Consider the following 9768-nt stretch of genomic DNA (forward strand, 5'->3'; position numbering starts at 1 on the left):
CTTCTCCTTCGTTCTCCTCTCGGGATCTTGGGCACGCACGCACACGTGCCCGGAATGAGTTTTAAGCCACTGGGTCTGGGACGCAAACCGCAGTCAACTACATGGGAGTCCAGCAACATAGCCATTACGCTAACTGCTGGTCCCATACAAAAATGTTCTTAACAGGATTACTTGTAATAGGCCAAAATTATAAACATATTGCAAATGTTTATTCAGAATAAAATGGATTTCTTAAATTATAGCAGTCCCCCCACCCCTTTATCTGTGGTCTTGCTTTCTGTGCTTTCAGGTCAACAATAGTGATCCAAAACTATTTAATGAAAAAATGCAGAAATAAATTATTTATAAATTTTAAATTGCACAATATTAATGTAACTTCTATTCCAGTGTATTGTTCCAATTGTTTTATTTTATTATTAGCTTTTGTTGTTAATCTCTTACTGTGCCTAATTTATAAATTAAATTTTATCATAGGTATATATGTATACGAAAAAGACATAACACATGAGAGCATCTTTAGAATCCATGGAAAATGTATATTATGAAAAAAACTATGCATACATTTCAAAAAAAGCTATGCAAAAATAAAGTCATACTTTAATTCCATCTTTACATGATTTTTTTTGGTTTTGTTTTTATTTTTATTTTGTTTTCTGAGATTTTTGTCACTCACAAGACAGGAAGTGGGAAAAGTGAGAAATCACCTCCCACGCTGTGATTCCTTTTTCTCCATTCTTCTCTTGGGATTTTGGGCACGCACACACATGTACCTGATGTGTTTTCTAAGCCTCTGGGCCCAGGACTCAAACCACAGAGGCAGCCATGTGGGATCCAGAACTTTAAGCACCATGCCACCCGCTGGCCCTCCATGAACTTTTAGAAGTCTCTTGGCATATAGGATTTAATATTATCTGTAGTTTCCTAATTCACTGGAGGTCTTGGAAACTCATACAGTGGACTCTTACACAGCAATGAAAATGAACAAATTACAACATGGATGAATCTATTCATAAACAGAGTTGAACAAAGAAAGTCAAACATGAAAGGATGCATGCTATATGCTCCCCCTGACATGAAGTTCAGCCAGGCACCACTAGCGTATGGTGTTAGAAGTCAGGGCAGAGCTTTTACCCTTACCAAGGAAACAAGGCGTATGATGAAATATGTAACAGTGGCTCTGGGTACTGTTCACACAGGTCTGTCTGTTTTCTTTGAGACATTTCATCAAGCTGTGTGTGTGAACTCCTTTCGAAATATCTGTTAATCCAATCAACAAACCGAACAGTGGTTGACACAAGGCAGGCAAGCAACAAATTACTGTGTATTATTCTCATTTCACAGTTGAAGAAACTGAGGCACAGAGAGATTTAAGTGCTTTGATCAAAGTTACACAGCTAAGAACTAGTATTTGAGTCCCAGCAGACTGACCCCAGGGAGTACATATAACGTCATACTGCAACGTGAGCAGCTAGACAATTTCAAGTTCATTCTTTACACACTTCTGTTTGTCACCCAGACGTATAGATTGGGCCCACCTCTTGGAGAGCTGGTTCAATTAGCCCTCCACTTCTTTTTTTTAAGAGGTTTTTGCTATAGGGCGCGTGCGCTCACCAGACAGACAGAGACAGAGGGACAGAAAGCAGGAAATCATGCCCCAGGGGGGATGACCACGCTGCAATCCCTTCTCCTCCATTCTCCTCTCGGGATCTTGGGCATGCACACATGCCCGGCGTGAGTTTAAGCCACCAGGTCCAGGACTCGAACCGCGGTCGACTATGTGGGAGTCCAGCGACATAGCCATTATGCTAACTGCTGATCCCAGCCCTCCATTTCTTTCCATTCAGTAGTTCCTCTCCGTTTCTTTTCATTTCTGCACCTCACTTTTGAGAAAGAGTAAAGCAGCCCCCGATAGGTGGAAGCTGGGCCTGGTACTGTCAGGAGACCTCGGTGTTCTGCTGCTGAATATACACAATTTCACAGCACACCGGGCAAAGTCACTCTGCGGCCGTGATGGATCAGTATACAAACATGACCATTCTGCATTCATGTCTGAACACAGACAAAACATGAACCGCGTCCAAGTCACAATAGTGACCAAAAAAGGTTAATATGAGTGGTTGTTGCGTCTTTGCCAATTACAGTATTATCTTCAGGCTAGTCTTCCAGATAAGATGTATTAAGAATTGTTCCTGCTTCCTGATAGCAGTCCATCCAGAGCAAAGCTCTGCTTCCTTAACCCCCCTCCCACATCACCGGACTAATACCCAAATCCCATATAAATCCTCCCTAACACCCCTGCACAAGGGAATTAGAACAGCACAATAACCATCACGCGATCTGAGGTTTCCGTGGTGCGTGTTCTCTCAGAAAATAAACTCAGCTGGTCCTTTGCAGTCTCCAGCAGGGGGAAAGGGCACTTCACCATGTCTCTCTCTAGTGCTCCTGCTGCCTTCAGTTGTGGTCTGGATTTAACTCTGCCCCTGCCCCGTCCAGTTCTCCCACATAAAACTGTCACTTTTTTTGTTTGTTTTCTTGGAAAGGTTTTTGCTATAGGGCACGTGCGCTCGCCAGAAAGACAGAGAGAGACAGAGAGACAGACAGCGAGAAATCACCCCCCAGGGGGGATTGCCACGCCGCAATCCCTTCTCCTCCATTCTCCTCTCAGGATCTTAGGCACACATGCACACGCACCCAGCGTGAGTTTAAGCCACCGGGTCCAGGACCCAAACCGCGGTCGACTACACGGAGTCCAGCGACATAGCCATTACGCTAACTGCTGGTCCCATGAAACTGTCACTTTCAGCATCTTGTGAGTTCAGAAACTTCACTGGGGTATAGAAGAATGAAAGGAGGGGTCACATTGGGCCCATTTCTGGGGTTCACCTTGTTGCCTCCTACACTCTATATGTATCCCCAACCACACACGTACACCCACCCACCCCCCCATCCCCTGCCCCGCCACGTACCCCCACCCACCCCCCCATCCCATGCCCAGCCTCCAATCCCCTCTCAGGAAACTTCCTTGCACAGACTTGAGCAGCCAGTAAGGCCTGACCTTCCAGTCTCACTCCAGAATCCTGGTGCATGGACAGTCTCCATCTGATTGCACAGGGTTATTTTACAGACCTATCAAAACCACATGGCACTTCTATTATCTTTATAATCAAGAAAGAATGCTATGTTTTTCCTGAATTTAATGGGAATCTACATTTCTGTATTCAAACCAGGAATGCATGCAGGGGTTTTCAGCACCCACTCATTTGCCTGGTTGAGGAAAAATGGTAGAGGGGAGGGGAAAGTCCATCTCTTTCCTGAGACTCTCCTCTGTTCAGGGCCTGTGACTGACGTCCCTATGCCATCTTATGTTAGTGGATCAGGAAACTGGCAAGAGTCATAATAACAGTAGCTACTATTATTGACAGTTTAGAGTTATGATTTTGTTTTTGTTTTGCTGGAGAGCATGTGCACTTCCTGGAGAGAGACAAGGAGAGCGGGAAAGTAAGAAATCACCCCCCTCACACACCACCAGGGGAAATGGCCATGCCGCAGTCCCTTCTCCTCCATTCTCCTCTTGGTATTTTAGGCATGCATGCACACACATGCCCAGTGTGCTTTTCAAGCCGCCACGGTGTAAGTGCAGAGTTGGCCATGTGGGATCCAGCTGTTTTTAACCTCCACGCTATCTGCTGGCCTGAATTATGTTCTTTGAATTATGAATTATGTCCTATTATCTAAATTATGTTCTTTCTTTTTTCTTTTTTAAAGTTTATTTCTTTTGTGAAAGTGAGAGACAGAGAGAGAAAGACAAGAATCTTCAACACAGTTTCATGCCACAATCACTCCACTCCCAGCCCTCCCGGCAGCCAGAATCACAGGCATGCAGACCCAGCATGTATGGAACCCTCAGCCTCCCAGACAGAACCCAGCATCTCTTGAGCAATGGATTACCACTGAACCACTGCACTGGCCTGAGTTGAGTTCCGTTGATCACTTATTACTGTGAAAATAACTGTGTTAAGTGTTGCGCATATATTTTCTCATTTAATCCTCACGAAGACTCATAGTGCTACACTTAGAGAATAGAGCCCCTTAGGATAATCTTAGTTTAAGAAGTTAAACTCTAGGGACAGACCACCAGGGTTTATTTCAGGCTCATCTGCTGACTACATTTTAGACCTTGAGCAAGCCTCTTAACCTTGCTGTGTCTTAGTTTCCTCATCTGTAAAGTGGGGATTATGATCTCTCATTGTATTAAATAAGGCAGCACAGTGGTAGGCATTGTGGTTTTACATCTCTGTGGCTTTACATCTCCGGCTTTTCTGAGCACCTTTATCATGTAAGTTTAGCTAACAATAACTAGTCAGATGAAAGACTAGTTTCCAGCCTATAAGCAGAGAGGTTTTACATAACATGGGCACTGAGGCGCGGGAGTGGAGTACAGTCTTAGAAACACTAGCAAGTACTACTTCCCATATGCCAAGTCTCCTCTGGTGTCCAGGACACAACAGGGCTCCCTCTCTCCCAGGAAAGAAAGGCCAGGAGATGGAGGGGGCAGGGAATAAACCCAGGGAAGCCAGCAGCACAGAGAAACCTTTCCACCATGTTGGAGTCCAGAGAGGAAAGGGAAAAGGTTGAACCTACTGGATAATAATAATTTTACTAAACACCTAGCACCGTGTCAGATTCTGTGCTAAGTGCTTTAGGAATATTTTCTTATTTACTATTCACAGAAGCCCCTAAGATATGAATGTATGTATGTATGCATGTATTATCATGCCCACTTAACAGATGAGGAAACCGAGGCTCAAAACGGGGAAGACATTAAAGCAGTGGAGCAGTTGGCCCCCGAGTCCATGGTCTTAACCAATGTTCTCTCTCCTTCCCAGTATAGGGTTCCTAGGGGACAACTGGGCCAAGCGGAGCTCAGGTTGAGGGTTCTAACTCCCAGATCCTTTTCCTATGACCTCCACTTCATGTGGCTTCACCTCATGTAGGTTTAGCTCAGGTGGGAGGTTGGAACCTCAGGGCATATGTGGTGTCATCCTGGTATTTCAAAAAGCCGCATGAGGTAAGGATGCATGAACTATTTGGCAAGTCAGTGGGACTAGCTCCATACTAGGCCCTCAAGCAGTGATGTAACTAATAAATATTTGGTCATAAATTAATGTTGCTCACAAGTGCCATGACTTTCCTGACGGCCAATAAATAGTTTATGTTTACTGAGGAATCTCCTGGTGCCAAACTCATGTCCTACCAACAGTCTGTGAGAAGCCCTCTGAATTAAACCAAAAGTCTACAGAATTGCATCGCTTGCCCGAGATCACTGCAAAGGTCAGAAGTTTCCACCAAGTGTCTGAGGTTGTGTGTAAATTTCATGCAGATCCCATAGCAACATAATAATAACAGCAAAAATAGCAACAACAACAAATAAAGTACAAAATCGGTTAAGTGCCTGCCATGAGCCAGGCAGAGCTGTGGAGTGCCTTACCTGCATGGACTTGTTTAATATCTGCAATGCCCCTGAGAGGTACTGGTATTGTCCCCACTTTACAGTCCAGGACATCAAGGCCCAGACTGCTGAACTCTTGTGCTCACGTTGTCAGAGCCAGGAAGTAGAAGGGCTTGGCTTTGAGCCTAGGGTATGACCTTATGTCTCCTCCCCAGACATATGGGTGGATGGGTGCATGGACAGACAGGCGAGGCTCACCCTCCAGGACTCCTCCATCTCCTGAGACCAGTGTCTGCACAGAGATGGCCCCTGAAGCTGAATGAACATACCTGAACTGATAGGTGGGTTCCTTTCTAGAATTAGGAACCATGAGGCCCCTCTCCCCAGCCCTCAAGGAGCATCACAAATCACAGCAGGGTTTGACAAAATGTTCCAAAATACAGAGTCCAGAGAGGAACAACAAAACAAAGCATTCTGGGTAGTAAATCACTTTCCTCATACACAGCTAGCTCTAACCTCAACACCACACAATTACCCTCCAGCCAGTCGCAGCAATGCCCACAGCCTCAGAAGGTTCAGGAGAGAGGAAGGAGAGCCAACACTTCCCAGCAACTTGCTGCATGTGTTCGGCAAGGTGCCTGGGGAAGAGCTCCACCAGAATGTCTTGGCCTCACCGGACAGTGGGAATTCTTGACCTTGGGGCCACCTCCCCACCCCATCCTACTCTCTGGGCCACAGGCAGTGTCCTCTGCTATAAATCAACCCAACGATGCACACTTAGGAGCAGATCCCTTGGGATGCTCATGCTAGCTAAGAATTCCAAGAATTTGGGAGGCAGGCCTTGAGAAAACAGACCATGTGACTCCATATTTAGGTGATGCAGCATTTCCGTCCCTGGCCTGGGAGGACTCAATCCATGAGACTGGATTCATCATCCTGAGGGAGAAACCTAGGTATGTGGGGGCAAGGGCCAGGTCCTGTCCACTTCACCCCACCACACAAAAGCCTTGGCCGGGAAAATCCTGAGCAACATGCAGTGCGAGAACTTTCCTGGGGTGTGAGCGTCCCTTGGGTGGCAGGGTGAGACAAGCACTGAAGAGGCAGTGATAACTCAAGTGAAAACTTGGTGGGGCTTCGAATTCAAGGGCACATTGTGCATAATGAGTCTCACCTCTATTTCACGGCACGCAGCCTGTTCTGGCAGGGGGCTAGCATGCATGAACACCAAGGGGTAGTAGCAGCACGAACAACTGTGCTCATGTTACAGACCAGGCAACTAGGACAGAGTTAAGTAACTTGAGAAACTGACCACAGGGGTCTGTGTGTCTGAGCACGGTGAGATTCTGCCTTCCCTTTAACAGGGCTAGAAATGACATCACAGGATGGGGGTCACCGTACCAGTTCCCACGACACAGCCCTAAGATCCCCTGGAGAGTGGGACCCTGTTGTAAGTATGACAAATGGATTAAGGCTGGGGTTTCCAAACTCCCTCTCGCTCCTGCAGGAAAATAGAACTAGTCAAGGCCAGAACTGTTTACTAACACTTCTATTTTCTTTTTGAGTTGCTGGAGGGTGTGTGTGCTTGCCAGAGAGAGGTAGAGACAAAAGGAAAAGAAAAAAGTATCCTTCAATGGGACTTCGTCACACTGCAGTCTGTGGGGGTTTGGAGCATATATGTGCATGCGCCTGCCATTTTCTTCAAGCCAGCAGGGCCAGGATTTAAACTGCTGTTGGCCATGTGGGATTTGGCGCCCTTAACCACTAGGCTACAGGGCCAGCCAATAAATGCTTACTTTAAATGCTCACTTTAAATGCTCACTACCAAGTGAGGGGCATTAAGGAGGTGCCAGGCCTTTCTCTGAGAGCGGTACCCCCATTTCATGGAGCTCTCATACACTCCATGACTATAGCACTCCTAGTATTGCCATTTCGCAGACGTAGGAGCCCAAGCCAGAAGGCTCTAAGAAATCTGCTTCATAAAAGGAATCTGGAAAGTGGAAAAGGAGGTATATTACTGCCCTTTGCTGTGTAAAAAATTACCACATGCTGGAGGGGTGGGGTGTGTGAAAACAACAGAGAAGTGTTCTCTCACACCCAGCAGCCAGATATCAAAAGCCAAGATGTGGGCAGAGAAGTGCTCTCTCCAGAGGCTCATTCCTCACTGTCCTGGCTCCTGGCAGTCCCACTTGGCTTGTGGCAGCATCAACCCAACCTCTGCCTTCATCTGCACAGGACTTTTCCTCCTCCGTGTGTCTCTCTTCTCTTGGAATGACACTTGGTGTTGGTCTTAGAGCCCACCAGGATGTTCCAGGGTGATCTTCTTTAGAGATCCTTAACTTAATCCCATCTGTAAAGACCCCTTTTCCAAACTATATCACATTCGCATGTTTCAGAGATTAGGACATGGACATGTTTTTCAGGAGACCCCCTTTTTCTTTTAATTATTCCTTCAATGACAGAGACAGGAAGAGAGAGTAGTCACCCCAATAGTCTTTATACCATCATCCACCCTGAGCCTTGGTCAGCTCAGATTACAGGCATGTGTGCATACCCGGTATGTTCAGAGAAGCCTCTGGATGAGAACCTGAGACTTTCCCACGTGGGTTCAGCATCACAGAGCATTGCGTTACCACTATGCCACCAGCTGGCTGGGGACCAATCTTCAACTCACTCCAGTAGGATTTGAACCAGGTCTGGCTGCCACCCACATTTTACAAAGGCTTTAGACAACCCAACTAGTATCCAGGAGGATAGCCAGCCCAGCTCACCTGCAATGCAGTGTAAAGCACACAAATCCCACTTCCTCCAGATGCCTGGTCATATGGGGGCTCAGGGAACCTGAGTGGTCTTCTTGGCTCCCCCATGTTCACTAAAACTTCCTCAACCCCACCTACCACATTGAGATACTGAGGGTTAGGGCTTTGGTATATAAATGCTAGGGACATGACTTTTAAAAATGTCAAGGACACAAGAGACAGAGAAAAATAGAAGGCCAGATTGAAGGAGTCAAACAAAGCATGACAGTGAAGTGCCATGTGTGTCCCTGGAATGGATCCTGAGCCAAAAGACCTTTTTTCTTGTGTTATAAAAGATGCTAGTGACACAATGGACAACATCTGAACAAGGCCAGTAGATTACACAGTAGTATTGTATTGGGGCTGGCAGGTGGCATGGTGATTAAGGCACTGGTCTCCAACATGACTGATCTCACTGTTTGAATCCTGGACCTGCTGGCTTGCTTTCTCACTTTCCCTTTCTCTCTCTCTCTCTGTGGTCAAATATAAAAATAAATAATTATAACAAATAAAATTAAATAAATAATTGAACATGTATTTTATTTAACTTTATTTATTTAATTTGACCAAAGAGGAATAAAGTGAGAGAGAAAGGGACAATGAGAAAGAAGCCACCAGGTCTAGGACTTGAGCCATGGTCAGCCATGTGGGAGTTCAGCACCCTTAACCACCACGCCATCTACTGGCCCAAATAAATAATTCTTTAAAAAAATAGTACTGTGGGACCAGCAGATGATGTAATGGTTACGTCATTTGACTCTCATGTAGTTGACTATGGTTGAAGTCCCAGATCCAGAAGCTTAAAACTCACGCCAGTTGTATTTGTGTACCTAAAATCCTGAGAGGAAAATGGAGGAGAAGAGACTGTGGCATGGCCATCCCCACTGGGGAGAGATTTCTCACTTTCTGTCTCTCCAGTGAGTGCACATGCCCTATAGCAAAAATCTCTCCCTAAAAAAAAAGTATTATATCAGTGTCAATTTCCTGATTTTGCTAAAAGTACCGTGGCTGTGTAATAAGAAGTTATTTTTAATTTTTTTAATTTTTTAATTTTATTTATTTTTTTTTATTTCAATTTATTTATTTGCATTCATTCACTGTACATCATTACAACATACAAAATGAGATTTTCCATCTAGAGTACACTGTATATTGTCTCAATCAAGCACATCAACAAACATGTTATTGTCAGCAAATAATTTTCCATTTCTTGTTTTCTGTATGTTTTGCTTTTTTCCCCCCATCCTTGATTCCCTATCTCTTACCCTCTGCCATCTCCCACTCTCTTCCCACACTGAATCTTGTATCTATGTTTACTTTCTATACTGTTTTCCCCTCACATTTTATTGAATTACTAAAGACCTTAATTAATCTAAATACTTTCATAGCAAACAGGTGATACATACATTTCCATGAACACGAGTATAACTTTACACATCCTATAAAGTAGCACCTAGCTGGGGCTATATATCTTACTGCAGTCATTGAATAATTTTTTTTTCCTGAGACTTTTTTTTTCGTAAC

The sequence above is a fragment of the Tupaia chinensis genome, unplaced genomic scaffold (genome assembly GCF_000334495.1).
Source record: "Tupaia chinensis unplaced genomic scaffold, TupChi_1.0 Scaffold000146_1, whole genome shotgun sequence".
NCBI lineage: Eukaryota > Metazoa > Chordata > Mammalia > Scandentia > Tupaiidae > Tupaia > Tupaia belangeri.